This window comes from Aotus nancymaae, unplaced genomic scaffold, assembly GCF_030222135.1.
Source record: "Aotus nancymaae isolate 86718 unplaced genomic scaffold, 86718_ANA_hifiasm-v0.15.2.pri h1tg000062l, whole genome shotgun sequence".
Taxonomy (NCBI): Eukaryota; Metazoa; Chordata; class Mammalia; order Primates; family Aotidae; genus Aotus; species Aotus nancymaae.
The window spans coordinates 23,845,037-23,851,036 of NW_026988476.1; positions in this window are offsets into that span (position 1 = coordinate 23,845,037).

Genomic DNA, 6,000 nt, shown 5'->3' on the forward strand with positions numbered 1-6,000 from the left:
TAGAAGAAAGAACTTCAGAACCTGAAGACCTGGCTTTCAAATTCACCCAATCAGACAAAGACAAATGTATATAAATCAAAAAAAAAGAAGAAAGCCTCCAAGATATTTGGGATTCTATTAAATGGCCAAATCTAAGAATAACTGGTGTTCCTGAGGAAGAAGAGAAATATAAAAGTTTGAAAAACGTATTTGAAGGAATACTTGAGGAAAATTTCCTTGGCCTTGCTAGAGATTTAGACATCCAAATACCAGAAGCTCAAATACCACCTGGGAAATTCATCACAAAAAGATCATCACCTAGCCACTTAGTCATCAGGTTATCTAAAGTCAAGATGAAGAAAGAATCTTAAGAGCTGTGAGTCAAAAGTGTCAGGCAACCTATACAGGAAAACTTAAGAGATTAACAACAGATTTCTCAGCAGAAACCTTACAAGCCAGAACGGATTAGGGTCCTATCTTTAGCCTCCTTAAACAAAATGATAGTGAGCCAAGAATTTTGCATCCAGGAAAACTAAGATTCATAAATGAAGAAGATAAAGCCTTTTTCAGACAAGCAAATATGGAGAGAATTTATCACTACAAAGCCAGCACTACCAGAAATGCTAAAAGGAGTCCTAAATTGTGAAACAAATCCTCAAAGTACACCAAAATAGAACCTCCTTAACACATAAACCTCACAGGGACTGTAAAACAATAGCACAATGAAAATACACAAGTTATTTAGGCAATAACTAGCATGATGAATAGAACAGTACCTCACATCTCAATACCCACTTTGAATGTAAATAGCCTAAATGTTCCACTTAAAAGATACAGAATGGCAGAATGGATAAAAATTCACCAACTAAGTATCTGCTGGATTCAAGAGACTCACCTAACACACAAGGACTCACATAAACTTAAGGTAAAGGGGTGGAAAAAGATATTCTACATAAATGGAAACCAAAAGATAAAACAGACTTTAGGCCGGGCATGGTGGCGCACGCCTGTAATCCTAGCACTTTGGGAGGCCAAGGTGGGTGGATCATCTGAGGTCAGGAGTTCAAAACCAGCCTGGTCATCATGGTGAAACCCCCTCTTAAAAAAAATAAAAATAAAAATAAAAATTTTTAAAAAATTTAAAAAATAAACAGACTTTAAAGCAACAGCAGTTAAAAAAGACAAAGAGGGACATTATATAGTGATAAAAGGATCAATCCAGGTCAGACACAGTGGCTCACACCTATAATCTCAGCACTTTGGGAGGCCAAGGTGGGTGGGTCACAAGGTCAGGAGTTCAAGACTAGCCTGACCAACATGGAGAAACCCCATCTCTACTAAAAATACAAAATTAGCCAGACATGGTGGCGCATGCCTGTTACCCCAGCTACTCAGGAGGCTGAGGCAGAAGAATCACTTGAACCTGGGAGGTGGAGGTTGTGGTGAGCAGAAATCGCGCCATTGCACTCCAACCTGGGCAAGAAGAGCAAAACTATATATATATATAAAAAGATCAGTCCAACGGGAAAATATCACAATCCTAATATAAATGCACCTAATGCTGGAGCTCCCAGATTTATAAAACAATTAGTATTACTAGATCTAAGAAATGAGATAGATGGCAACGCAATAATAATGGGGAACTTAAATACTCCACTGACAGCACTAGAGAGGTCATCAAAACAGAAAGTCGACAAAGAAATAATGGACTTAAACTGTGCCCCAGAATAGATGGCCTTAATAGACATTTACAGAACATTCTACTCAACAACTGCAGAATATATTTTCTAGTCATCAGCACATGGAACATTCTCCAAGATAGACCATATGATAGGCCATAAAACAAGTCTCAATAAATTTAAGAAAATCAAAATTGTATCAAGTATCCTTTCAGACCAAGGTGGAATAAAACTGGAAATTAACTCCAAAAGGAACTCTCAAAACTGTACAAATACATGGAAATTAAATAATCTGCTCTTGAATGATCTTTGAGTCAACAATGAAATCAAGATGGAAATTTCAAAATTTTTTAAACTGAAAAATCATAGTGTTACCAAAACCTCTTGGATACAGCATAAGTGGTGCTAAGAGGAAAGTTCATAGCATTACATGCCTACATCAAAAAGTCTGAAAGAGCACACGTAAACAATCCAAGGTCACACCTTAAATAGAGGAACAAGAGCAATTCAAACCCAAACTCCGCAGAAGAAAAGAAATAACCAAGATCAGAGAAGAACTAACTGCAATTGAAACAGAAAAATACAAAATACCAAAAAAAGAAAAGAAAAGAAACAAACAGCTGGTTCATTAAAAAAAAATAAACAAAATTAATAGACCATTAGTGAAATTTTTTTTATTCCCAATAGTGGCTATAAGAAAATTAGTAAAATTAATCAAGAAGAGAGAAGATCCAAATAAGTTCAATTCAAAATGAAATGGGAAGTATTACAACCGATACCACAGAATCACAAAAGGCCATTCAAGGCTACTACGAATACCTTTATGTGCACAAAGTAGAAAATCCAGAGGAAATGGATAAATTTCTGGAAATATACAACTCTCCTAGATTAAATCAGGGAGAAAAAGAAACTTTGAACAGACCAGTAATAAGTAGCAAGATTGAAAGAGTAATTTTTTAAAAGCCAACCAAGAAAACATCCAAGACCATTTGGAGTCATAGCTGAATTCTATCAATATTCAAAGAAAAGTTGTTATCAATCTTACTGAAACTATTCCAAAAAATAAAGAGGGAATCATCTTTAAATCATTCTATGGAGCCAGTATCACCCTAACACCAAAACCAGGAAAGAACATAACATAAAAAGAAAACTACAGACCAAGATCCCTCATGAACATTAATAGAAAAATCCTCAACAAAGTACTAGCTAAACGAATCCAACAGCATATCAAACAGGTAATCCACCATGATCAAGTGGGTTTCATACCAGCAACGAAGGAATGATTTAACATATGCAAGTCAGTAAATGTGATACATCACATAAACATAATTAAAAACAAAAATCACATGATCATCTTAATAGACACAGAAAAGGCACTTGACAAAATCCGGCATCCCTTTATGATTAAAACCCTCAGCAAAATTGGCATAAAAGGGATATACCTTGAGGTATTAAAAGCCATCTCTGGCAAATCCACAGCCAACGTTATACTGAATGCGGAAAAGTTGAAAGCATTCCCTCTGAGAACTGGAACAAGACAAGGATGCCCACTTTAACAACTTCTAGTCAACATAGTACTGAAAGTCCTAGCCAGAGCAATCAGACAAGAAAAGGAAATACAGGGCAACCAAATCAATAAAGAGGAAGTAAAACTGTTGTAGTTCATCCATGATATGATCATATATCCAGCAAATCCTAAAGAATTACCCAAAAACCTCCTAGATCTGATAAATAATTTCGATAAAGTTTCAGGATACAAAATCGATGTACACAAATCAGTCGCACTGTTATACAGCAAAAATAACAAATCTGGAGGCATCACATTACCTGATTTCAACCCATACTACAAGACTATAATCACTAAAAGAGCATAATATGGAAAATATGCACATAGACCAACGGAACAGAATAGAGAACCCAGAAATAAAGCCAAACACTTATAATTAACTGATCTTCAACAAAGCAAACAAAAACATAAAATGGGAAAAGAACACTCTATTCAATAAATGGTTCTGGGATAATTGGCAAGCCACATGTAGGAGAATGAAACTGGATTCTCTCTCACCTTATGCAAAAAAAAAAAAAAAAAAAATCAATTCAAGATGCATCAAAAACTTAAATCTAAGACCTAAAACCATAAACATTCTAGAAGATAACATTGAAAAAACTCTTCCAGACATTGGCGTAGGCAAAGAGATATGACCAAGAACCCAAAAGCAAATGCAAAACAAAATTTAAAAAAATGAATAGATGGGACCTAATTAAACCAAAAAGCTTCTGCACAGCAAAAGAAATAATCAGCAGAGTAAACAGACAACCCAAAGAGTGAAAGAAAATATTCTCAACCTATGTATCCAACAAAGGACTAATATCCAGAATCTACGAGGAACTCAAATAAATCAGCAAGAAAAAAACAAATAATCCCATCAAAAAGTGGGCAAAGGAGATGAATAGACAATTCTCAAAAGAAAATATACAAATGGCCAACAATCATATTTTTAAAATGCTCAACATCACTAATTACCAGGGAAATGCAAATTAAAACCACAATGTGATACCACTTTACTCCAGCAAATATGGCCATAATTAAAAAATAAAAAATAAAAATAATAGATCAGTTGGTGTAGATGTGGTGAAAAGGGAACACCACCTTGAGGTGTGACCTTAGATTGTCATACACACACACACACACACACACACACACACAGAAATACATATAACAATCCTTTATGTATATAAATACACATAATACATACATATATATATATCTTTTGCCCACTTTTTGATGGGATTATCTGTGATATATATATTAAAATCTAAGGTCACACCTCAAGGAACTAGAGAAACAAGAACAATCCAAACCCAAACTCAACATATGTATTATGGAATACTACGCAGCTAAAAAAAGAAATGAAATAATGGCATTCACAGCAACTGGATGGAATTGGAGACCATTATTCTAAGTGAAGTAACTCAGGAATGAAAACCCAAATATCATATGTTCTTACTCTAAGTGGGAGCTAAGCTATGAATATGCAAAGGCATAAGAATGATAAAATACACTTTGGAGACTTGAGGGCAAGGGTTGGAGGTAGGTGAAGGATAAAAGACAACACATTGGATACAGCGTACACTGCTTGGGTGACAAGTGTACCAAAATCTCAGAAATCATTACTAAATAACTTACCTATGTAACCAAAAGCCACCTGTTCCCCCAAAACCATTGAAATAATTTTTTTAAGTTGAAAGATACTACTAAGCAAGTAGACTTAATTAAGATATTTAGAACACTTCGCCTAAATATAACAAAACACACATTCTTTTCAAGTGCACATGGAACATTTACCAAGATAAATCATAAGCTGTTCCATAAAACAAATAATTATAAATTTAAAAGAAATGAGATTATACAGAATACGTTCTCTGATGATCATAAAGTAATTATATTAGAAATCATTGGATCCAAGATGGCTGATGATTAGCAGCTCGGGCACGTACCTCCCAGTGAAAGCGCAAAGAACGAGAGGACGCCACACTTTCAGACGAATATTAGTTGCTCACGGACCAGGAGATTCCCAGTGGAGGAGCTCCACGGGTCGCCAGGGCAACTCTTGTGGCCGGCGTGGCGGTTTTGCTGGTGCCTTAGCACGCCAGTTCTTGGTGCAGAGTCCGGAGATTCCCGGGCAGAAACGCACCATCAATCTTAACACCGCTGTTTTGGCCGGCTCAGTGGATTGCTCAGATTTCGGCGCAGGGAATCAACAAGTTGGACGTCAGAGACCCAGTTAGAAAGTCAGTAATTATAAAGACGACAGACAGACAAATATATCATGAAGGGAAGAAACCAGCGTAAAAAGATAGAGAATACTCAAAATCAGAATGCCTCTCCCTCTACAGGGGATTGCAATTCCTCATCAGTAATGGAACAAGGCTTAATAGATTACACGTGTATTCCAATAACAGAAGCAGGTTTCAAAACGTGGGTGATAAGAAACTTCTGTGAATTAAAAGAACTTGTTCTAACCCAATGCAAAGAAACTAAGAACCTTGAAAAAAGGTTTGACGAAATGTTAACGAGAATGGACAATTTAGAGAAGAATATAAGTGAATTGATGGAGCTGAAAAACACAACACGAGAACTTCGCGAAGCATGCACAAGTTTAAACAGTCGAATTGATCAAGCAGAAGGAAGGATATCAGAAGTCGAGGACCAGCTCAGTGAAATGAAACGAGAAGACAAGAATGCAGAAAAAAGGATGAAAAGGAATGAGCAAAGTCTCCAGGAAATATGGGACTATGTGAAAAGACCTAATTTACGTTTGATAGGTGTACCTGAATATGA